The 27,708-nt window shown below is 35.1% G+C and overlaps 1 pseudogene; it reads left to right on the top strand.

Annotated features, from left to right (window-relative positions):
- Window positions 1-7,040: 7,040 nt before the first annotated feature.
- Window positions 7,041-27,708, top strand: part of LOC145131343 (heat shock cognate 70 kDa protein-like) — a 31,561-nt pseudogene continuing 10,893 nt past the window's right edge.

Genomic DNA, 27,708 nt, shown 5'->3' with positions numbered 1-27,708 from the left:
CCGACACTTATTGGTGTCACCCGTTATTACTCACTCAATCCACATGAGTTTGATTAACCTTGATTAATGATCAAATTTTATTTTATACGAAAAGCGCATTGGCCCCTTTCGCATATAATTTACTTGGACCTTACTAGTAATGCATAATGGGTCACTGAGGCCCAATAGCATGTAAAAACCATTGAGGTCCATTAAGCATGTAATTAGGTCACAGGAGGCCCAATAACATGTATTAATTATGTTGGGCCCAAAATCCATGTTAATGAGTCACGAAGGCCCATTAAGCATGTTTAGAATCTCTCAAGCCCAACCACTTGAACGTTTACTTGTTTTATATAGAATTAAGGTCGCGAGTTATTTAATCGATGTGTCGTATAATTCACGAATTTGTTTTATAACGATTTATAGATTTGTAAAAATAGCTATTTTTCTATTTACAAACCATAAGTTATAAAGTTTTGCATATTTTGACCAAATTTTTATTATCAACATAATTGACCAAAAACATTAGTTTGACCTATTCAACCCCTTATTTTTGTAAAGTTGGCAATTTTTGCCCTTTTTATAAAAACATGACATTTTAGGTCCTTGAACCATTTTTCTTGACACCTTTGACCCATAGACTTGTTTAAGTAATGTTTTTAGCTCAAAATTTACTCTTTGGCAGTTTCAGCCCTTTCAGCAAAGAGTTTTTCAGTTAAAGTCCAAACTTTTCGCAACTTTTACAATTTTGACCCAATTTCCAAAAACCTTACATTTTTGGTCCTTTTTGGAAAAAAATCATTTTAACCCCTGAAATAGTTTTGTTTACCCTTTTACCCCCTGTTTTGAGAAATTTACCATTTCAACCCCTTGAAAATCACATTTTTCGCAATTTTTGGGCCTATGGGCCGAAAAGCCCAAAATTTGGCCCATTAGGCTACAAATCACATTTCCAGTCCCTTAAAAAGCATAATATTCATAAAAACATTTATTTTAACTGTTTTGACTCTTTTGGTCCTTAGGAAAACCATGAATGACCATTTTGAACCAAACTTTTGTTTATTTGACAAATATAGTCCAAAAATGAGTTTTATGTTGCAATATGTTTATTATAACCTTAGAGGGCAATTTTTCTTGACTTGTTTAGTGTAATACATCTTAGATCATGTTTATTTTCCTTCTTGTGCCATAGATCTTGATATTTCTTTCTTTTTGTTACATATTTACCACATAAACACATGAAATCACACATAACATACACATACACATAGATCTACACATTTTACTTGTATTCTCCCCCATAAAACTTGAGAAAACCAAAAATAGAGGGGTATGAACTCACCTTTGCTTGTTGTTTTCGATTTGAAGAAGAAAGGGAAGAGTTTGATGCTATTTTTCGGCCCTAGCAAGCTTTCTTGGGTTGATTTCGAACTTAAGAAGCTTCTAAGAAGTAGATCACGAAAATGGTGTGAGTTAGGAAGACGTTTTGATGAAATAAAGAGACTAGGTTATGGATCTAAACAATAACTTACCAATGATGATGATTATTATGGAATAACCTCCTTGAAGAGCCCTAACTCTCGAAAATTTTGAAGGAGAAGTGAAGAAGTTGTTGTGAGTTCTTGAGAGGATTTAGAAGTGAAATGAGTGTGTGTGTGTGTGTGTGTGTTGATACTCTCGGCCGAGAGTAGTAGAAGAAGAAGAGAGAGAGGTGATTGGATGGATGCATGGAAGTATGTGACTTGATGCATGGATATCCCATGGATAATTATGAAGTGGCACCATGGAAAGTCAACCCTCCCTTATCCCTTCTTTTCCTATTTTTGTTACTTGGGCCGAGAGAGAGAGAGAGAGAGAGGGAGAAGAAAAGATTTGGGCCTTGGTGTTAGAGTCCAAAATATGGAGCCCAATTTAATAGCTTTTTATCCCATTTGAGCCTTTGGAGTGGGTTACGGCCCAAATGTGCATGCAAGAATGGATTTGTGGCTTTTTAGGGCTTATTGGATTGTTATGGCCCAATAAGGCCCATTAAAGGTAACTAGTCCATTTTAGACTTATAAAGCCCAAAAGGTTAAGTCTTATGATAGTGGGTCCAATTAGATACCATTTAAGAGTTCCAAGCCCAAGATAGTCACATTGGAGGTTTATTGGCCCATTAGGCCCAATAAAGAAATCCTAGTCCATAATGGACTTAAACTGGGATTTCTATTTGAGTGTTTTGAATAGAGTGTTTGATGGAATTTGGTTGTCATTAAATAAGCATCATACATTGTTTTCAAGTTTTTAGTTACAATGTTATCCTTGTTCAATGTTTACAAAGCATTAGAATTCCTAGTTGTGACATGTTCAATCGATCTATTCCACAAAGTAAAGATCATAGACAAACTTAGTGTGCATACTTGGTGTATGGCATAACTAATGTTTGGAAAAACATAATGTGCATACTTGGTGTATGGCATGACTAGTGTTTAGAAAACATAGTGTACATGCTTGGAGCATGGGACAAATATTGTTTTAATTCAAGTATAAAGTTGATTATTTGAAACAGTATGCAATGAATAATGTGTAATCAATATGGTGATAAATAAAAGGCGTTCTATTTATATTCATAAGTTTTGAGACCATATTGGATTCGATTATTATTGTGTTTCACTTTGCATGTTTTGACTTCCAGAATAACTAGGCCGTTCTTCCTGAATGACTGAGTTATTCAAACCATCCACAGTCGATAATACGTCGGAAGTAGGTATTAAGGCAAGACTGTCATGAAGCTAGTTTGTAGATGTCCAAGGTAGTGGACATAGCAAGAGTTGCTACAATATTCATGAGTGCTCATAAGTTCTGAGTATTGGATTAAACCCACGCTCATTTGACTCACTTCATGGATTTTATCACGAGTGATTATGAGACGATAATATCTTATATTCTTCAAACCTAGAGATATGAGTTGTTGCCTATGAGTTGGTTATACATTGATTGTATGAAAATGCATTGGTAACTCGATGTTATAAAACATGCCTTTGTGTATGATTCAACAAGTAGTAGAACAAGCATATGAGTCGAAGTTTATCCATTCCTTTTACCCTTGAAGGGATAAAAGCGATATTTGTGGGCCCCTCGATGATTTAGTGATGACACCCCGAAGTGCTTGGCCAAGCCTGGACTGATTTGATTTGTTCAATTAGTCGGTCGTCATAAATCGGAAATCGGGAAACAACAAATGGACGGAGAGAATGATTATAATCCATGTCTCAGTCCATATGATATCTAGAATGGAGGAATATATGATCCCTTATCTAATGGACGCGTCATTGATTTTTTTAGAGTTCGACAGCGGCTTTAAGAGCTACGATTGCTAGTCGGGTTTTGGAGTCATACACAATAATAGTTTTAGACTTATCCAAGTAGGATACTGTTGGATTAGTGTCTAAGCCCATAACTATAATTGGTATGTACTTGACCCGATTTGGCATGGTCCATTTGGGATGCACTTCACCGGAACAATTTATATGGATAGTCTTTTGAGAATAGTATGTTTATGATTTATATTAATATATAATAAGTTCTAATATATTAATATGGAATCATATTATTTAATTAGCATTGATCAAGAATTAATTTAGAATTAATTTAGTGATCAAAATGAACTAATTAAATATGGACTCTTATATATATATATATATATATATATATATATATATATATATATATATATATATATATATGGAATGGGCCAAGTTCATTTAGGTTGGGCTAAGCTTTCATGGATAGTCCATGGAGTGTTTAACCCATGGATCCTATGGAAATGAAAGGTCATGGGTATTAGGGTTTACATGAATGTAACTCTAATCCTCCATACTATATAAAGAGGTATTTGGCACATGAAATGACACTAGTGTGTGAGTACAAAGGGTGGGCCGATTTCTAGAAGTGCTTACTATTCTCTCAAGTTTTCCAAGGTGTTTTTTGGTGATTTATGATTCCACTTGAGGCTTCCACAGTATTGGGGCTAAGCTCTTAAGTTCAAGAATTCAAGCTTCATTAAAAGAGAAAACATAGATCCAATGTTTATAGGGTTGCATGTACACCATAGGAGTGTTAGAATGCTCAAAACCCATCAAAAACAAGCTTTCATAAAAGGTTTCATGCATGGAGACTTGTCCAAAGCTTGATAAAGCTTGGATTTTTGGGCTCATGGGACCTCCTTCTGTCCAGATCTAGAGTCTCAACTCCATGACAAGCTCCAGCAACTCAGGAACCACAAGATAAGGGGGGAAAAGCCCTAAAACAATCTAGAAAGAGATCTATCAAAAAAATGCTCAAGGTGGTAGCTTTTTACCTCTAAACTGAAGCTAGGACAGAGAAACACTTGATCCCCAAGCCACTTCTCGTTCCAAGGCTTGATGCTCTTCACTCTCCTTCCAAGTGTGCGCTAAAACACCCAAAGTTAGCTCCTCTATCTCTCACAAATGGATACACACGATTAGGGTTTCTCACAGATGGTTAGAATGATAAGGGAGGCGGAAATGAGGGCTTAAGGTCCTTTAAATAGGACACAAACCCTGAAAATTAGGGTTTTCTCACTCAACTCCTACTCGTCGAGTCGGGGTCCTCCGACTCGTCGATTAGACTCTAAAATCCTGCGGCCATAATATTCTCTACTCGGCGAGTTGGTGCTTCCAACTCGTCGAGTTGCCCTGTCAAAAAGAAATAAAATAATTAAATATCATACCTGGGAGTCAGGATGTTATACATTTTGAAGTGGTCCCAACTTTGCTAATAGTGTGTTTGTCACTTCTTTCTGAATTGCATTTCTTCATGTTCATCTTTGGTCTGCCATGCATTCTTCTACACTTTGGTGGGATGATGGTTTTCATATCACTTGCTAGCCACATTTCAGAACCATTTATTGGCTTCACATTGTATGTTTAGAAACTTCAAAACATTTGTGTTGTGTACCAAACTGCTACATACTCCTTTATATTTCCATTCAAGCACAAGATTTCAGAAATAGCATGGACACATGGTATACCTTTCAGCTGTCATGATCTGTATCCACAAGTTCTTTTATGTAAGTCAATTGCATACACCTCATTCAACCACCTACTCTCATATTGATGAAAACCACTTGGAGTTACTCCCCAATACGTGTTATGAAATGTAACACAAAACTTAGGTTGGGGAGGAAAGTGGTGACCAAGGATGACACAAAACTTAGATTAGGGAGGAAAGTGGTGGCCTTGGCAGCACCTAGAAAAGTTTCATGTATTCAGCTCCTAAGAGTTCTCTCTTGCAGTTGGCATAGACATACCTAGCACATTGTCTATGCTCACATTCTTGCACTCTTTCCTTAACTGCCTCAATCAGTCCATGTTAAGTAACATTTGAATGTCATTATAAATTAAAAATAAAGTATAAATAGTATTATCAAAAAACAATTGACTACCATGTGTTGGTCAGATATGATGCTTAGTCCTCTGCCTTGTCCCATATCAATGTCTTCAAGCAATATATACATATACCATTTCCAACTTGCCTTATTTTCAACTGCAACAACCCATGCTAGAGGATACATTTGGTTATTATCATCCCTACCAACAGCTCAAAGTACCTCACCTCTACAAAGTCCCTTTAAAAACAATCATTTACACCAATCACTCTTCTACACCCCTCAATCCAACCATCCTTCACAACCTTCAAGCAAATATACATACATCTTTGAAAAATGAACTGTAGAATCAGGCATGATATCCACATCCAATTTCACTATGGAACCTGGATTAGCCCTCAATAGCTCCAAACCATAACTCCTAAGCTTTTCATAGTGTGCCACCAAACTCCCTTATGTCGCATCCATTGCAAATTTTTTGGCATTTCTACACTAACCAACACTAACTTTTAGATTAAAATCTCTAAGGACTGTTGCTGCCATTTTCCTTTAATTTATTCTTGGATTATCTATTATGGTTTCCATTAAGTGTTTTCCAATCCAACTATATGTGACCATTGCACCTAAATTGAAGGCCCTACAACAGTTGTGTTCAAAGATTAAGGACTTAATCTGAAATGATCTTTCTTTACTCATCCAAGTTGCCCACAACCTAAAAAGGCATTTAGACTTCTCACCTTTGCAACATCTAACTAATAATCAAGTTAAATCATTTTTTCATACCATGGTTTATACCCATTAGCAATAGCATGATTGCTTAACAAATTCTTAAGGTCATAACGATCATAGAATTTCATACCTAATATTGGAACCATTGTATCCCATTTTTGGTTAGGATCATGAACTGGATACTTATGAAGATCTTTCTTCACATATTTCTTATCATTTTTCTTATACTCTACAAATCTTGGTGGCTTGTAAAAATTTGTTCTAATGAAAGGATCATTAGATGGATATATTTGTATCACTTCATCATCAGGTTTATGCTCCACAAACTCATTATTTGAAAGCTCAGAGTCTACATCATCATCATCATCCATATTACCATCTATCGATCCATCTTCAACTATCTCTTCTTCAATCCACTCCATAACTGGCTCCTGACTCTGATCAATGTACAAATTGATCATTCCCCATTCTTAAATCCAGCTTTAAGAAAACATACATAATCATTCATCTTCCAAGGCCCTCAACCCATTTCTTAGTGAACATTGTGGAAGACAATAGTAGACACTAATTCTTCCATCCTTGACCAACTTCTTCACATATGATATGAACTCCATGAAACTCATGCTTTTGAAATCAACATTGCTAACAACCACTTTTACTGGATTGAAATAACCAAGCGGTTTGGGGACAAAAGAACTTGTATGATTGACTTTGATTGTCAAGTTGGAATCCAATGTAGTTGACTTTGTGGAAAGGATGAACGAATGAAGGAGAAGGAGAAGGAAATGAACCCTATAGGGTGGTGTTATTCCTACCCCTGATTTTATTTTCCTACACCTACAATAATGACTCTATTGGTAGTCCACTGTTGCATTTTAAGTTTAACCAATGCATGTTAAGTTTGTATAACTTCAGCTTTTTTTCATTGAAGACCGCAATAATGACTTTTATGGCGGCTGCATATCTTTTTTTAGGGTTAATAGAAAGTAAGCTTTTTATACCCTTCAAACTTACATTAAGAGCCTATGTATTTTGACGATATTTCATTTTTTACCTTTTAGCTTTATATATTTTATAGTTACTGCATGCATATATTTATTTTAACAAAATACATAGGGTTTTTTTTTATCAAAAAGTTGTTTAATATAATTTATGTATTCTATATATTTTTTTAATAAAAACACCAATTTTATACAGAGGGTTAGAAGAAATGAAGTTAGTAGCCTATCTAGTTTTATGATATTACATTTTATAACCTCACACTTATATTTTTTAAATTTCATATTATATGTAAATATTCTCATAACAATCTTATTAAATATTAGTAACCTGCTTTTTGTTTGCTGAATTCTTTTTTCTTTCGTATCTCGTTAAGCATTTTATTCATAATCATATAATCATTTGCATGTTTTTTTCTTTAACTTTTTTTAAAATATAAACATTAATTTTAAAATAGTTTTTTAATAGATTATTTAAATTTTAAAATATAAAAATAAATTGTAAAAAATATTAATTTTTAACTTTTTTTTATTATTTGTTAAATCGAAATATTAATTTATTATTGTTGTGTCGTATTTTTTTAATAAAATAATATATATATATATATATATATATATATATATATATATAAATGGTGTTAATAAGTTATCTATAATAAACTAAATAATATTATAATAATTAGATTTATTTGTAAATTAAAAAAAAACTATTAATCATAAATTAATTATTAAAACTACTAATGATTAGTAAAAATATGTAATCATTAAATAAATTAATAAAAACAATGATTAGAGGGTAGGAATAAGTGGAGATGGGGTAGGAATAAATGAAACCAACCCTATATTTTAGGGGAAATAACGAAGAGAATGCCACGCATATTCCCGTAAATCTTTTAATCGGCTAACCTACAATACCTAGTAAAATGGTATTTTGTTTTACTAAAAAAAGAATAATGGTGTTTTTTGCACCTTTTTGGAACATTGTTACCTTTTTAAGTCATTTTCCCAAAATATTTATGTCGCTAAAAGTCTAAAACACATGGGTGGGGTGTAACAACAATCAAAAGGACAGGAAAATGGAAGTGTACAAAAGAGATTCACAATATATTCGTTGGAAGCCTAAAAGACATTGTCTCATAGAATCTTGCATCATATCACATATCTAGGATAACACAAGACATTAAGTTCATAGTAATTATTAACTTTCAAAAAATGCTACATATTTATAATGGCTAGTATGAATGCTATAAAATCAGATAATCGTGAGAATTCATCATAAAGTCATTGCGTTGATGCTTGAACTTCTTCTTTAACTCCTTGCCATGTTGTCTATTCATACTTGAACCTGAACAGTAATGATGAGTTAGGAACGCGGAGCCCTAGCAATTGGCATCGATTTGGGCCCAACATACTCATGTGTGGCTGTATGGAAACATGATGGAATAAAGATCACACCCAATGACCAAGGAAATCGAACAACACCATCTTGTGTTGCTTTCACTGATTCTCAACGTCTTGTTGGTGATGGTGCCAAGAATCAAATTGCAAGGAACCCTGCCAATACTATTTTCAGTAAGTTTTAACTTTCTATATACTACTTAATATTACTTTTATCGCATATCTGATATGGTTATATTATTGAATTTTAGATGCAAAGAGATTGATTGGCCGGAGGTTCAGCGAAGTCATGGTGCAGGAAGACATAAAGTTATTTCCATTTAGGGTCATAATAGGGTCTTATGATATTCCAAAAGTTATTGTGACTTACAAGGGTCATGAACAACAATTTTCTACCAAGGAAATTTCATAAATGGTTCTAGCGAAGTTGAAAGAGATTGCAGAGGCATATATTGGTAGCACTGTGAAAAATAATGTCATCACTGTCCCAACTTATTTCAATGATTGTCAGCGTCAAGCAACCAAGGATGCTGCAACTATTGTTGGCGTAAATGTGGTTCGCATGATCAATGAACCAACAACAGATGCAATTGCATATGGTGTAGACAACAGGTTCAGTGGAAAAAGAAAAGTGCTTACATTTGATCTCGGGGGTGGCACTTTTGATGTATCTCTTCTCACCATTGATGGAGTCGGTAAGTTTGATCTGAAGGCTGTAGCTGGTGCACTCATTTGGGAGGTGAGGATTTTGATAATCGTATGGTGAATTATCGTGTTGAGGATTTTAAGAAGAAATGGAACAAGGATTTGAAGGTAAATGGAAGAGCTTTAGGAAGGTTGAAAGTTTCTTGTGAGGAAGCAAAGAGAATTCGTTCATGTGATACTCAAGTTTCAATCGAACTAGAAGTGTTACTCAAGGGTATTGACTTTTCTATGAAAATTACTCGTGCTAAATATGAGGAGCTCAATATAAATTTTTTCACGGAGTGTATTTAGCGACTAGAGACATGTTTAACGGATGCTAATATGACAAAAGAAAGTGTAGATGAAGTGATTCTTGTTGGGCGATCAACTGCCAGGGGCGAGGGTATACTTATACAAGGTGGGTCACTTGACCCACCTAAAATTTACTTTTTACAATATTATATATATATATATATATATATATATATATATATATATATATATATATATATATATACAAATCTAGATTTCCAAAGCTTATGTTTTATTTCAATAGCCCAATAAAACATATCTATCTATCTATCTATATCTATATTTATCTATACAATTTATAAAACTAGCATTTGTCCTTGAACCTCATGCATTTGAAACTCCCAAGATCATTTTTTCTTGAACCTCATGCATTTGAAACTCCCAAGACTATTCAACTTATACAAATTAATTTATGATTAATTGAAATATTATGATTTGTAACTCTTCAAATCATGTTATTTAATTGATGAGTTAAATGAAATATTTAGCATATATAAGAAATCTTTAGAACACATTGCATTTATGTCAACACAAAATGATAGATTATATTTGTAGGGTTTGAAAAGTTATATGAGTGGTTTCATGGATGTAAGAAAGCAATTGCAACTTTTCCAAATATAAATTCATGTAAACTCAAATTGGGTGCATGTAAAGTTTTAGATATTAACCAAGATTCAAATTTAGGTATGTTTGTAAAGGTATACTTGAGATCATTTTTTAAGTTTATGTTTTATGCATCTTTATATAATCACATGATGATGAAGTGGGATTGATAATTATTTCTCATGAGCTTTTGATAAATCAACCATCAAGCTATTTATAAGTTAGAGCAATTAACTTTGTTAACATGTATGTATCTTTATGTTGTCTCTCTCTTTTTTATGTTAAGAAAATATATTTATGTACAAGAGAACATTATTCAACATGTATTTTATGCTATGTATATACTATGTTAGTTTCTATAGCTTATTTTTTAAATAACATTGATGGATTTTTTTTATAATTGATTTTGATGAAAGGAGTTTACAATTATTATTCTAAATTGTTGGTGATAATGACGAATTAAAACAAATGATTTTTAATATGATATGACTTTATTGTTGAAAACCAATAATTATGTGTGTTATAAAAATGAATTCTTTATGTTCTACTAAAACTTATATGGATGTACCCAATTTTAAATGTTTTTATAGTAATAAAATTAAATTATCTTATTACATTTGTCAATTTCCTTTTTTCCTATTCATTCTTTATCGAAAATGAAAAGTAAAATAAATAAAATATTAATATTTTCATAAGAAAATATAAGTGATCAAATATACCTCAAGTGTAACAATCCTCCTCCCCTAACCCACTATTAACATATTGTTTTTAAGATTAGTTGCAGTACATAACAGTTACTATAGTTTTAAAATTCAAATTACCATTTTATTTGGACCGTTCATTCTCTTCCAATATTTCATAGCTTTAAGAAAAAAAAATGAAAGTACAATAAAAAAATTATGATAGTTTTTTTTAAATATAATAATGAAAAATTTCAAATAAATAGTTTCTAATTAGTAAAAAGTAATAATTGTTTAAAATAACGTAAAACTAAAGAATATATTATACTATATTAATAAATTATTGTTATTTGAAATAATAATAATAATAATAATAATAATAATAATAATATTAATAATAATAATAATATAGGAAATAAAATTTATTCAAATAAATTATTTTTAAATTAGTTTAAAATAATTTTAAGTCAAAAACTTAATTCAATTTGATTCAAACATAATTTTTTATATTTTTGTTATCGTATACTTAAAATTATTATAATATTAGTTACAACTTAGTATAAAAATTATTATTTCAATGATAAATACTTATAATATTATTTTTATAACATATAATTTAATATTTATATTACATTATTGGACACAAATCAAGAGTTTAAAACTCCCACTACAGCTCAATAGTTTTTTTTATTTAAATGTAATTATGATTTCAAATTTAATGTAATTTGCCTTTATATTTTCCACTATATTCAAAAGTTTTTTAAACTTATGGTTATTACTGTGCAATGCTTTTTTTTTTCCACTTATATATTATACACATTGTAGCTATATTAGTAGTATATAAGTAAGTTTTGATTAAAAAATCAAATGTTTGAAAAGATTTGTGATTCAAAATGAAAGAGTTGAAAAAAATAAGTTTTGTCGTATCAATAGTTATTTCAACACAAATTTTTTATAACAATCTTTCTATATATCAAATGTATGTTGATTTCTAAATATTCATTTTTAATGATTTATAAGTGTTTAATAAGTTTTGTTTGATGTAAATGTTATAATGTTGTTGTGTTTTTATTTTATTAAAAGCTATAGTGTTTTTCATACTATTTGTTATTTTTTTTATATACAAAACAACATACGTTTTTCATATAATTTCCACAACTTAAAACGTTCTATAAAATCATCAAAAGTTGTATTATTTATTTTTTCATAATATGTTTTTTTATACAAAGGAATCAATATATGTTTGATATATAATTTACACAACATAAAACGGTCTATAAAATCATGAATTAATAGGAAAAATAACTAATGATATAAATTTATTAAAACTAATAAACTAACATGTTAACTATAGAGTTTGTTTTGCTATAGACATTGGTTTTACATGTATAAATATTAAATCAGAATTTGTTAAATGTTATTATTTTAATTAAATAATTATATTCATGCGCAACGCGCATAAAGGAAACATTTTTTCTTTCACCACATTAATTTGAAACTCCTATAACTTTTCAATTTCTTTCTAATAATTATTATAAATTAGTTAATAGTTTTAAATTAATACAAAAACTAGATTCTAATTATAAATTAACTAAACTACAATATTAAAATATCATATTTTACTTTTGTTTATAAAATCATAACTTTAATTTTTTAACATATTATAGTTAACTTATTAGTTTAAATATGTTGTTCATATGTGAGCAATTGTCATTTTAAAATCACCACTTTTGTATAATTTATGATTTTATGCAAAATAGTTAAATTATTAATTTCAATATAATGTTAAACAATTAACTTAAATCAAAATTTCAGTTAAACTTGAAAAAAATCGAGAGACTATTTTATAAAGAGTTAAAAGTTATAAATTATAGTGTTAAAACTAAATTATAATCCTACATTAACAAAAAAACCATGAAACTATTTTTTATAATCATTAAGAATTTTCAAATAAATAGCTTAAAAAAAACTTACAATAAGAATAGTTAAAAGTAATATTATATAAAAAAAATTATAATGTTATATTTAAAAACAAAAAACAATGTTTGTTGTTTTAAATAATTACAATAAAAAAACTAACAATATTTATCAAATAAATATTAAAAAAGGTTAAATTTCTGAAACCAAATTAAAACAATTAAGAGTTTCCAAATATATTATTTTAAATAACTCACAACAACAATAGTTAAAAGTAACATTATGTACAAAAATTATATTGTTACCTTTAAAAACGAAAACAATATTTGATGTTTTTAAATAATTATAATGATAGAAATTAAAATTTTCAGCAAATAAACTTTTTAAAATTAATTAATCATAACAATAACTATAAATATCATTAAATCATATATTATATTTAATTTTTATCATGAGTAACCTGCATGTAGAGACAATTGAGACAATTGAGATTATAAAATTTTAAAAGATTTTTACGCTATTATATAACACTACAAGGAAAAAGATAATTAGCGGCGACAAAAGTCGCCGCTAAAAAGTCAAATTGTCGCCGGTAATAGTAATAGCAGCGACACGTCGCCGGTAATAAGTTGCAGTTACTGCTTCGTCGTTATTGATCAACTTGTCGCCGCTAATGAGAATTGTCGCCGCTAATGAGCTTGTCGCCGGTAAAGAGTGTCGTCGCTGCTAATGATGATGTCGTCGGTAATGATGATGTCGCCGGTTATAGTGTCGCCGGTAATAATAATTTTCATTTTTTAATTTTTTTTAATCAACGATTTTGGTTGCCAGTAATAATGTGCCGGTAATTACATAACAACATTCGATTAAATATCAAAAATAATAGTGTCGATGCTAATTACAAAACAAACATCCGATTAAATATCAAAAGTAATAGTGTCGCCGGTAATCACATGCACATCCGATTAAATATAAAAAGTAATAATGTCGCCGGTAATAGTGTTGCCGGTAATTACAATCTAACAAGTAGCAAAGCGTGACAACAAGTGTAATATGCAAATAAAACTCATCCCTACATACCATCATCTTCGTTCCCATCGTTTCCTCGATTATTTTGGGATTGAAAAAACGAATAAAGCTCATCCATACATGCCGGGTCGTTGAGCATTGCACGAAGATTTTCCAACTACATAATTAATAAAAACGTATATATATACGTATAAGTTAAATTATCAAACATAAACAAAAACTATCAAAGTACATTGCTATTTTTAAATTAAGACAAAAAGCCAAAGTAGATTGTTATTTCTTGCACTTGGTACAAAACCCAATTACCAAAGTTTTTAGCAAATAATCAACACAAACCAAACTTACCAAATCAACATGCATTTTATGATGCTAAAGTAGATTGCTATTTTTAAACTAAGACAAAAAACCAAAGTACATTGTTATTTTTTGCACTTGGGACAAAAACCTAATTACCAAAGTTTTTAGCAAATAATCACCACAAAACCAAAATTACCAAATCAACATGCATTTTATGATGCTAAAGTAGATTGTTATTTTTAAACTAAGAGAGAAAACCAAAGTACGTTGTTATTTTTTGCACTTGGGACAAAAACCTAATTACCAAAGTTTTTAGCAAATAATCACCACAAAACCAAAATTTCCAAATCAACATGCATTTTATGATGCCAAAGTAGACTGCTATTTTTAAACTAAGACAAAAAACCAAAGTACATTGCTATTTCTTGCACTTGGGACAAAACCCATTTATCAATGCTTTTAGCAAATAATCACCACAAAACCAAAATTACCAAATTAACATGCATTTTATGATGCAAAAGTAGATTGCTATTTTTAAACTAAGACAAAAAAAACCAAAGGTCATTGTTATTTCTTGCACTTGGGACAAAATCCTAATTACCAAAGCTTTTTGCAAATAATCACCACAAAAAACCAAAGTAGATTGTTTTACCTTTGATGGTTGTGATGGTTGTGGTGATGGTTGTGATGGCTGTGAAATCGGCGGGAGAGCAGAAGGTTTACGGCCGATGCCTCTGATATGGCCACGTCGCTCTCCTAATACTTTCTCAAAAGCAACTCTTTCTTGAGCGGGTGTTAACTCACTTTCACCTTGGGGTTGTTCTAAGAGCTCTTCGACTAACCGATTCTGTAGCTCCCAAAAGTGAGTAACAATTAAGTATAAATAAATATGTAATTATATGATAAAATTATAATTAAATACTTACATATTGTTGTTCCGCCTCAGCAGTAACAAATACACCATCCCTATCGGTATGAGCATTGCGAAACGTTTCCACTCTCTTAAGGTTCTGTTTAACCAAAAAAAATAAGATTATATTTTAAATAAATAATTACATGTATCGTATGTTACCTTCTTATAGCAAGTACTGCTATACAAGCTCGACCCCCCACGATTTACATTTGTTTGCTTTTCACGGACTTTTTTGTTCCTGTCTGAAGCAATTCTGTGTTCGTCCGTTTGGAAATACTCAACTGCTTTCTTCCAGTTATCAACTTCCATACCCTTTGGAGGGTTGGCTAATGCTCTCGGGATATCTTCATACCCTCCGACTAACATAAAATATTCTTTTGCGTCAACTTTACGTTCTCGATACCCTTTTAACAAAGATGCTTGAAAACTCTCTGTCGACATATTAGCTTGTGCATCCTGGTACATATGATCCAAATCAAACTTTGTTTACAAAAAAAAAAGTTAACCAAGTAAAAACCAGTTATAGTTAACCATATAAAATATTTTTAAATAAATAATTACCCCTAAATGTTATAATACGGTGTCCTTTATTGCAGGGGAAACTTTTTTCCAAGTCCATTTATCAAAAACCAATTATAGTTAACCATATAAAATAAATAATTACCCCTAAATAAATAATTACCCCTAAATGTTGTAATACGGTGTCCTTCCGGCCTCGCCTTGTTTCTGACATAATTTTTTAGTTTTTGCATATACCTTTCGAAGGGATACATCCATCTCATACATACCGGGCCTCCGACAATCGCTTCATCAGGTAAATGCAAAAGTAAATGAACCATAATGTCAAAAAAACGTTGGAGGATAAATCAATTCTAACTTGCACAAGATTGCAATAATGTCTACTTTTGCTTTCCTCATATCCTCCACCTTTAATGTTCTGGAACAAAGTTGCTTGAAAAACATACAAAGGTCTACAATAGGTGTATAAGTGTCTTTGTCTAACAACCCTCTTACTCCAATCGGTATCAAACATTGCATAAGAATGTGGTGGTCATGCGCTTTCAACCCAATAATGTTAGTATTGGTATCGTTCACTTTCTTACTGATGCTAGAACCAAACCCATCCGACAGTTTAACATCTTTTTTAAATTGACAAAAGAGTTGTCGACTAGATTTCGTGAAAGAGTATCTTGCATGGGGTCTATGAAACTTAGCACCATTTTTTTGCAACCATTCATTTCTCCGAATGTTTAGAATTCTCAAATCCTCTCGTGCATTTGATGTGTCTTTACTTTTATCGTTCATTAGAAGAGTACCTAACAAACTCTCGTCCACATTTTTCTGGACATGCATGAGATCTATCTTGTGTTTCAACTGTAGAGAAGACCAATACTTGAGTTCGAAGAAAATGCTTCGTTTCGACCAGTTCAACTCGTAATCTTGCCGCTTTGGCTCCCCACCTCCATGCTCAGGATGTTTACCCGGTTTACGAGTTAGTAGACGACCTAGTTGCTCTTGTATGTCGTGATTACTAAAGTGTCTCGGAGCGGGTCTTGTCTCTTCCATCCCGTTAAAGTCCAACCTCTTTCTTAACGGATCATTAGCATCTACGAAACGACGATGACCGATATATACAACTTTGTCTATTGCACGGTACGAAGGAGTGTCTTTATTGCAAGTAGCACATGCTCTATACCCTTTCCCACTCCAACCTGATAGACTACTACGAGCTGGCCAGTCATTTATTGTCCACAACAACATAGCTCTCATCGTGAAGAATGTGTTTGTCGCTGCATCTTTAATACGTACGCCTGAGTTTTACAAATTTTTAAGCTCTTCCACCAACGGCCTAAGGAAAACATCCATATCCTTACCAGGAGCTTTCGGGCCGGGAATCAACAAAGTCAACATGAATGTTGACTCTTTCATACAAAGCCAGGGTGGCAGATTGTATGTGGTGAGTATGACCGACCATGTTCTATGTGGATTACACATGTTTCCAAATTGATTGAAATCGTCAGTTGAAAGACCTAGGCCTACGTTACGGGGTTCACTCGAGAAGTCGGGGTATTTTTTATCAAAATCTTTCCAATGTTCCCCATCAACAGGATGACGCATCACACCATCTTTTGAATGTCCGGTACTATGCCAAATCATATTTTTGGCAGTGTGACTCGAACAATATAAACTTTGTAGTCTAGGGGTCACAGGAAAGTATTGTAACACCTTATGAGCTACTTTCTTACCCTTGGTGTTTTTATCGATTGTCACACCCCCAAACCAGAACGGTGGAAACGTTCGCGGGCGGAGGACGTCATGTACAGTATCATAACAATGCACAATAGTTAAACAAGCAACAACATCATCCATTGCATTAATAATATAATTTTAATACAAGTGTATTCTGTGTATAGTTTGAAAGAAACCAAAATATGAATCAAAATAAAAGACGAGTCTTGAACATGCTCCGTATCCTCAAAACCTGGTCATTGGTACCTGTCTACTGGTGACCTGAGAATACAAGTTATTTTGAAAGCGTAGATCAGCATTAAAGCTGGTGAGTTCATAAGTATTTTAGTGTCAATGTTTGTATAAGTTTAATGAAAATGTTTGTAAGTGTTTGATGTAACTGTTTGTATGCTTCCTAGAAAATCCTATATTTTCTACTAAAGTAGTCTTCTACCAAGACCCGACTGTTTTGTACGTTTATCCTTTTGTAAAAGTGATTGTTTTTCCCAAGTATGACTATCATTACCAAAATATAGCTTACATTACCGTTTATGTGAGAAGATCACAATATGAATGTAATGGGAAAATATAGATGTACTGTAGTATTGTATATAAGTGACTACCGATGTACTAACTACCTTAAACCAGTTTGTTTAATTAAGGTAAAATGTGATGAGATTATAACCATACTTGATTGACTAGTAAACACGACGATCAAAGACGTCGAAATGATATGACATTCGTCACCCGTACACCTGCAGGTCCCACTGTAGCTAGCAGCAAGGTGTAGGGTGGTCAATCCCGTATAGATCTATACACAAACTCACGCTCTCCCTCCAGGAAAATCTAGTTACAAAACGTGACACAACAGTATATTGTTGTGCCATGAAGTAGTGGCTCACATTAATGTTATCTTTGTTATAGTATTAGTGTAGTATGTTCTCTCTGTTCTAGTGTATAGTATGTTTTCTCTGTTCTAGTGTATAGTATGTTCTCTCTGTTCTAGTGTATAGTATGTTTGAACTGACTCATATATGAACTGACTCTTGCATGTATCATTGCTCTAGAGATAGTAAGTAGTAACTTCCTAAACTATACCTATTATAGTTTACTAATACTTTTGTTTGAATGACAGATCATGTTTGTACACCTTTGCTACCCAAAGCTATTGAACTGATGTAAGAAATTTTATATCTATACACATATACATAATATATAACTAAGATCCAAACGACACTCGGACAAACAACCGGTACGCTATGTCCACAACCAAACAAGGAACAGGAAATGAAGCGAGTTATCAGTCCTAAGTCCTTTCAACCTTATTTATATAACTACATCTATATAGACATCATTTGGACAATATATAAGTTTAAAAGAGTTTTGTAAAATGATAAAGAGTTTAACATATAAAAGAGTTGATAAAAACGATTTGAAGTAGTTTGTTTGATAGCACAGTTATTAAGTATAAGAAATCCACTTGTTTGATAGTTATTAATCACATGTGATTAATACAATAACTATAATCTTTCTACTTGCATCCCCCCCCCCATAAAAGTATTTAAAATCATTTAAAAGATAAGTTAGGGGTATGAACTCACTTGTAGTGAGTGATTCGAATGAAAGATCGATATAGGATGTTAAGTGTCAAGTGAAGTCTCGAACACAAATGGATCCTATTAAGCATATAATGGCACATATATGGATACAATTAGTGTATATAACAACTAATCTTGATAGGGAACAAGCTTAGGGACTAGGAAAACACTTGGAATGAAGTGTTACAATCATATATGATTGTACTAAGGTGTTTACGGCCACACATAAGGGTGTGTTTACAGCCTAGGTGTGTTTACGGCCATGTGTTCACGGCCATTGATGTTTACGGCTTTGATGTTCACAGCCATAGATTTTCACGGTCATAGATGTTCACGACCATAGATGTTTACTGCCCATGAAGATCATGAGAAGGGTTTACGGCCAAGGGAGATGTTATGGCCGTAAATTCTTGATGCTTAAGCTAAAATGGTCGATTCTTGGACGTGTTTCAAGAGCTTCTAATGGACAACTAGTATATGGAAAGGATACTTACGTTTTTAAGCTTGAAGGGGGTGTTCACGGCCCAAAGAACTAGTGTGTTCTTGGTGTTCTTGGTGTTCTTGAAGATCTAACCCAAAAGAGATGAATTCACAGATGATATCAAGGGGTTGTACTAGATTAAGAAGAATATCAACTAATACGAAAGAATCACTTACGAATTTGTCGAGAAATAGAAGCGTTCTTGATGATACTTGAGAGAGAAAATGGGTGTTCTTGACTTGGAAGTGTGAGAAGTGAAGGAAAATGAAGCAATATGACCCTTAAGGGAGGAGTTCACGGCCAGCCAAGAGATTATCGCCGTAATCTCTAGTTTACGGCAGTAAAGTCCAAGCAATGGAGTTTTCCGGCTTGAGTGCTGCACAACGAACTCTAGTAAATACTTCCTAACACATAAACCTTGAATGTACTAGGCTTAGAACACTCAAACAGACCCTAAACAATACTAAAAGTGAGCAGAAACAAGTTTAACTGATGATTGAATTGAATGGCTTTACAAGATAGAAATTTCGGGTTGTCACATCATCCCCCCGTTAGAGAGAATTTCGTCCCGAAATTAGTGTTTAAGCAAATACAAACAACTAAGTAAAAAGATGAGGATATTTCAGTTTCATTTGATCCTCGCGCTCCCAAGTGAATTTAGGTACTCGCTTGGCATTCCAGCAAACCTTCACTATTGGGATACGGCTTTGCTTCGTTTGCTTGACCTCTCGGTCCATGATCTCTACTGGTTCTTCCACGAAGTTGAGGCTCTCGTTGATCTTGATCTCGTCGAGTGGGATTACAAGAGTCTCGTCGGACAGACACTTTTTCAAGTTCGATACGTGGAAAGTAGGTTTTACGTTACTAAGTTCGTGAGGTAGTTTGAGTTTGTAAGCTATAGGGCCGATTCTAGCGAGAATCTCGAAAGGCCCTACGTATCTTGGATTTAGCTTTCCACGCTTTCCGAAGCATATCAAGCCCTTCCAGGGTGAAACCTTCAATAGAACATGGTCGCCAACCTGGAATTCCAAAGGTTTCCTTCTCTTGTCTGCGTAGCTTTTCTGTCGGTCTCTAGAGGTTTTCAATCGTTCACGAATCTGAACGATCTTCTCTGTCGTTTCCCGAATGATATCCGGATCTGTGAGAGTGCTGTCAGGAACTCGTCCTTTAGCTAACTGTGTGTCACCCACTTCAGCCCAACACAGAGGGGATCTGCACTTTCGGCCACAGAGGGCTTCAAATGGAGCAGCCTGTATGCTCGTGTGATAACTGTTATTGTAGGAGAACTCGACAAGGGGTAAATGAGTATCCCATGCCTTCCCAAAGTCTATCACACATGCTCGCAAACTATCTTCCAAAGTTTGAATAGTTCTCTCAATTTGTCCATCAGTTTGTGGATGGTAGGCTGTACTCATGTCCAGCCTAGTTCCTAGGGAACCTTGTAGCGACTACCAGAACCTTGAAGTGATTCTACTATCTCTATCAGAGATAATGGATATGGGAACACCATGCAGTCGTACAATCTCCCTAATGTAGGTTCTTGTTAGTTTCTCCATCTTGTCAGTTTCCTTGATAGGCAGGAAGTGTGCGGACTTTGATAACCTATCAACGATCACCCATATGGTATCGAGACCACCCGATGTCTTGGGAAACTTGGTTATGAAGTCTATTGTGATCCGCTCCCACTTCCATTCAGGTATCTTCGGTTGCTGAAGTAAACCTGAGGGTTTCTGGTATTCGACCTTAACCTTAGCGCAAGTAAGGCACTTGCTCACGAAGGTAGCAATCTCTGCTTTCATGTTAGGCCACCGATATAACTTTTTAAGATCCAGATACATCTTATCTGAACCTGGGTGGACGGAATATCGAGTGTTGTGCGCTTCGGTCATGACCAAGTCTCTAAAACCACCGTGTTTTGGTGTCCAGATCCGATCCATGAGATATAAGGCTCTGCCACCTTTGACTTCCAAGTTCTTATCCATCCCTCTAAGGGATTCACTCGCCACATTTTCAGGCTTCAAGGCTTCTAGCTGAGCCTCCTTAATCTGTGTGGACAGATGTGAATGGATAGTCATAGTCAATGATTTGACTCTACGACCAGAGTATTCTTTCCGACTTAGGGCGTCAGCTACTACATTGGCTTTACCAGGATGGTAGCGAATTTCACATTCGAATTAATTGAGTAGCTCGACCCACCGTCGTTGTCTCATGTTGAGCTCCTTCTGGTCGAATATGTGTTGAAGGCTTTTGTGGTCTGTAAAGATAGTGCTTTTGGTACCATACAGGTAGTGTCTCCAGATCTTCAGAGCAAATACCACTGCTCCTAACTCAAGATCATGTGTGGTATAGTTGACTTCGTGTGTCTTTAGCTGTCTTGAGGCATAGGCGATGACCGTATCTCGTTGCATAAGAACACAACCAAGCCCTTGGTTGGATGCATCGCAATAAACCACGAAGTCTTCTATCCCTTATGGGAGGGATAGTATCGGTGCGCTGCATAAGGCTCGCTTTAGCGTTTGGAACGTCTTCTCTTGTTTCTCTTCCCAGTCAAAGCCCACGCCTTTTTGGGTCAATGTAGTAAGTGGTTTCGCAATTTGAGAGAAGTTCTGAATGAACCTGCGATAGTAGCCAGCGAGGCCTAGAAATTGACGAATTTCTGTAGGCGTCTTCGGAGCTGACCAGTTCTCAATGGCCTTTATTTTGGAAGGATCCACGTGAATTCCTTCCTCGCTAATCACGTGACCCAAGAATTCGACTCTTCGAATCCAAAATTCGCATTTAGAGAACTTCGCATAAAGCGTCTCTGCTCGTAGGGTTTCTAGAATCTGACGTAAGTGTTGACTATGCTCCTCCTTACTACGAAAATTGATAAGAATGTCGTCGATGAATAAGATGAAGAATTGATCTAAGTAAGGACGACACACCCTATTCATTAAGTCCATGAATACTGCGGGTGCATTGGTCAATCCGAATGGCATCACTACAAACTCGTAGTGTCCATAACGAGTTCGGAAGGCTGTCTTCAGAACATCCTCCTCTAACACTCGTAATTGGTGATACCCGGATCTCAGGTCGATTTTGGAAAAGTAATTCGCCCCTTGCAGTTGGTCGAACAAATTGTCTATGCGAGGCAGAGAGTAACGATTTTTGGCGGTAAGCTTGCTTAGTTCTTTGTAGTCGATGCACATACGAAACGATCCATCTTTCTTCTTCACGAATAAGATCGGTGCTCCCCAGGGTGAGAAGCTTGGTCTAATAAAGCCCTTGCTGAGCAGTTCGTTAAGTTGACCGGATAGCTCCTACATCTCAGCTGGTGCTAGACGATAGGGCGATTTGGCTACTGGGGTAGCCCCTGGAACTAAGTCGATTCTGAACTCGACTTGACGTTGTGGTGGTAATCCTGGTAGTTCTTCTGGAAAGATGTCGGGAAAGTCGCGTACTTTTGGGATGTTCTTTATGTCTTTCGTCTCTTGGCTCATATCGACCACATGAGCAAGGAATGTGTGACATTCCTTTCGTAAATATTTTTAGGCTTGTATACTCGAGATGATACGAAGGTTTGTGCCGGTTTTGTCGCCATAGATAACTAGGGTTTCGTTAGACGGTAGATTAAGGCGGACGACCTTCTCGTAACACATGATGTCAGCACGATGAGAACTTAACCAATCCATGCCGATTATGACGTCGAAACTTTTAATTGAGACCATCATGAGGTCAATTGGAAATGAATGGCTATCTATAGTTAGATTACATCCTATGTATATGCAGCTAGTGCTCTCCGTTTTTTCGTTAGCCATTTCTATAGTGAATGGTTCTTTAATTGTGCGTGCTTGTTGTTTAAGTAAGTGTGCAAATTTATAGTTCACGAAACTCCTCTCCGCTCCACTATCAAATAGTATGCATGCATATGAGTTATCGAGGAGAAACGTATCAGTGACCACTGTAGGGTCGGCTACTGCTTCCTCGTTGCCTATAGCCAAAACTCTTCCCACTCCACCGGCATTCCCTGCCTTCGGGAAGTTCCTCTTGTAGTGGCCCACCTCGCCACATCCGTAGCAAGCCTGGCCCACTCCAGCACCAGGGACCTGGGTGATTGGCCTTGCCGGAGCCTTGCAGCAACGGGCAGTGTGTCCTTTCCTGTTGCAGTTAGAGCACTGCATTTCCCGATAGGGTCCATTATGGTGGAAGCTGCACTTATGGCACTTGGGCAAACTCCTAACATACTGCTTCATTGGCGCAGTAGTAGTAGGTGTTATCGCAGCATGAACAGCCATGACCTGCTGCTTTTTGGCAGAGTTCTGCGCCGCGTTTTTCTTCTTGTTATCCTAGAACTTCCGCTTGTTGTCAGCGGCCTTGGAGGGTTCTGGGATGGCCAGGGTTGTTGTTGTTGTCGGGGTGCGAACTCTATGATCGATGAGCCGTTATGCCAATCGCTTGGCGCTGTCGAAGGTAGTGGGGTTTGAAGCTAAAACATTCCCCTGAAATGGAGGCACTAGCCCCCAGATATACCTCTCAATCTTCTTTCCCTCAGTAGGGACCATTCCCGGACATAGTGCCACCAGATCGCTGAACCTGGCAGTGTAGGAAACTATATCGGAGCCCTTCATGGTTAGGCTCCAAAGTTCTTGTTCCAGTTTCTGAACTTTGCCCCTCGGGCAGTACTCTTCTATCATGAGCTCCTTCAGAGCTTCCCAGCCCACAACATTAGCCACTATCAGGGTTAGTGACTTGACATGGCTATTCCACCACGTCAGGGCTCTGTCCGCAAAGGTGCAGGCAGCAAATTTAACTTTGCTTCCTTTCGGACAAGAGCAGATCTCGAAGATCGACTCCGTTTTCTCGAACCATTGCGAGAGGGCAATGATTTCGCCAGTCCCGTTAAAGGTCCTGGGCTTGCAGTTGGTGAAGTCCTTATACGAGCACTCTCTAGAGCGCACTGGAGCATCACCTTGAGTGGAATGAACAATTGTTCCACTCCCGCTAGTACCACTAGCACTGAATTGAGCTAGGGCTTCCGTAACAGCCACATTTACTGCAGCTTGGATAGTCGTTGGATTGTATTGTGGAGGAGGTGGTGGTTGTTGTGTTGGAGTTATCGGACTAGTGCGCCTGTTCGATCTACGAGGAGGCATCTTGTAGCTATAAGATCACAAGATGAAGATATCAGTAAGAATTCAATAGTGAGAAAATGAGAGTGATCCATGGACTAACTCACCATAGCCCAACAAAACAGATGAGAGTACGATTGTAATAGAGATCTAACAATAGAAGGATGAAAGCATTTGGATAAAGATTTCCCATGAGATTAGATATCTCTCAATAATATTGGCATTAAAGATGTAACAAGTTCGCAAAAATGACCTAAGAGTAGGTCTTCCATCAAACCAGAATAAGAAAATTTTGACAGCATAAAGACCTGGCAGACTGAAAGTTCAAGGTCTTAAGACAAACAAGAATTTACAGGGAAAAGTGCTACTTTGAGCATAGATAAGAAGGCTATTCCTTAAACCAAAAGAATGGATGAGCAGAACATCTTCTACTGGCGACGGGCACCCCTCAGATGAACCCTTAATGCGGCCAGCTGACGCTCCACAACTAGTAGGTGTCTCTCATGCACTCTTTTGCGTGCTCGGAGCTCTATGACTTCAGCTCGCGTTGCAGCTAATTCTTGCTGTAGAGCCTCATTGTCTCTCATAGCTCTCCCATGAGCATCTTCAAGATGGCGACTGCGGATTGTATTAACTCCCGTATCGGCATCAACTTCCATGATTCGGTTGATGGATGTCCTACCCTGCTCTTCATTTCGAGCAACCATGCGGACCAGAATAGGCAGGACTCTGTCTGCTGAGCCTCCCTCGCTCAGGTTGTAGAAGCTTCTGTCTCCGTTGCATGGTATGGGTTGACCCTGCTCTTGACTCCATCTTCGCAAGTTTTCCGCCCACAGAGGCGTCGGGCCTTGAAAAGCCGGACGAGGGTTAGGATTTGGGATCGGAGCCACTAGGGGTAGATCATTGACTTCTAGCTCGGAGTCAGAATCCTCCCGGAAGTTCTCTGCGAAGTCATCATCCAATGGAATTGCATGATTCTCTTCTGGCTCTGCATCGAGCCATCCACCATTACCTTGGTTGGGGAAGTACGGGTCGTCGTGGGGATGGAATCCAGCCATGTTATCTACGCGAGAATAGGGGTAAAAGAAATAGTTAATAGACGTACTACTTAAGGTAATTATAAGATGATCCTTACCAGTTACTCCAATATTTGCGTAGTGCATACCAATCATATGTAACCCAGATAGAATAAACCTTCGAATAAGTGACCCTAACTCTAAGCCCACAACCAAACAAGGAACAAGAAGTAAAGCAAAGATCATAGATTCTAAGTCTATGACACCTTAGTTACATATAACCTTAGCGTATCCACTCAGCAACTATTGTCATACTAATAAAGACCTTTTAGTTTGCACATAAGTAATTATAGTAACACAAAATACTCCTATAGTATTTTAAGTTTTATGTTTTGTTCTAATGTTTTCATTGTAGTAGTGTTGGTAAGTTTTTAGACTTGCTGCAACACCACAACCATTCCTAGGCACATGCTAATCACTTCTCGGAAAGATACAGTTGATCGGGCTATATCACTCCCAGATCTGATCATATGTCCCCAAGCCTACTTGTGTTGTCCAACAATCGTAATACTTTTGTTTTGTTCTAGTATGACACTGATCCTAGTATGAATGCTTGTATAAATACTTTACTAAAATATTTTATTATTTTAAAAGTATTAACTCTTGGTCAGAGTGTTTTAATCCCGACGTGTTTATAGTTGTATATATTTTATGGGTTGAAATACTCAATTCATTATAAACAAAGCTCTGATACCAATCTGTCACACCCTCAAACCAGAACGGCGGAAACGTTCGGGGGCGAAGGACGTCATGTATAGTATCATAACAATGCACAATAGTAAAACAAGCAACAACATCATCCATTACATTAATAATATAATTTTAATACAAATGTGTTCTGTGTATAGTTTGAAAGACAACAAAATATGAATCAAAATAAAAGACGAGTCTTGAACATGCTCTGTCTTCTCAAAACCTGGTCATAGGTACCTGTCTACTGGTGACCTGAGAATACAAGTTATTTTGAAAGTGTAGATCGGCATTAAAGCTGGTGAGTTCATAAGTATTTTAGTGTCAATGTTTGTATAAGTTTAATGAAAATGTTTGTAAGTGTTTGATGTAACTGTTTGTATGCCTCTTAGAAAATCCTATATTTTCTACTAAAGTAGTCTTCTACAAAGACCCGACTATTTTGTATGTTTATCCTTTTGTAAAAGTGAGTGTTTTTCCCAAGTATGACTATCATTACCAAAATATAGCTTACATTACCGTTTATGTGAGAAGATCACAATATGAATGTAATGGGAAAATATAGATGTACTGTAGTATTGTATATTAGTAACTACCGACGTACTAACTACCTTAAACCAGTTTGTTTAATTAAGGTAAAATGTGATGAGATTATAACCATACTTGATTGACTAGTAAAACACGACGATTAAAGACGTCAAAATGATATGACATTCGTCACCCGTAGACCTGCAAGTCCCACTGTAGCTAGAAGCAAGGTGTAGGATGGTCAATCTCCAATAGATCTATACACAAACTCACGCTCTCCCTCCAGGAGACTCTGGTTACAAAACGTGACACAACAGTATATTGTCGTGCCATGAAGTAGTGGCTCACATTAATGTTATCTTTGTTATAGTATTAGTGTGGTATGTTCTCTCTGTTCTAGTGTATAGTATGTTTTCTCTGTTCTAGTGTATAGTATGTTCTCTCTGTTCTAGTGTATAGTATGTTTGCACTGACTCATATATGAACTGAATCTTGTATGTTTCATTGCTCTAGAAATAGTAAGTAGTAACTTCCTAAAATATATCTATTATAGTTTACTAGTACTGTTGTTTGAATGACTGATCATGTTTGTACACCTTTGCTACCCAAAGGTATTGAACTTATGTAAGAAATTTTATATCTATACACATATACATAATATATAACTAAGATCCAAACGACACTCGGACAAACAACCAGTACGCTAAGTCCACAACCAAACAAGGAACATGAAATGAAGCGAGTTATCAGTCCTAAGTCCTTTCAACCTTATTTATATAACTACATCTATATAGACATGATTTGGACAATATATACGTTTAAAAGAGTTTTGTAAAATGATAAAGAGTTTAACATATAAAAGAGTTTATAAAATGATTTGAAGCGGTTTGTTTGATAACACAGTTTTTAAGTATAAGAAATCCACTTGTTTGATAGTTATTAATCACATGTGATTGATACAATAATTATAATGTTTCTACTTGTATCCCCCCCCCCCATAAAAGTATTTAAAATCATTTAAAAGATAAGTTAGGGGTATAAACTCACTTGTAGTGAGTGATTCGAAT

Source organism: Lactuca virosa, chromosome 8 (assembly GCF_052849685.1).
Source record: "Lactuca virosa cultivar CGN04683 chromosome 8, Lactuca_virosa_CGN04683_v6, whole genome shotgun sequence".
NCBI lineage: Eukaryota > Viridiplantae > Streptophyta > Magnoliopsida > Asterales > Asteraceae > Lactuca > Lactuca virosa.
This window is presented reverse-complemented; position numbering and strand designations above follow the sequence as displayed.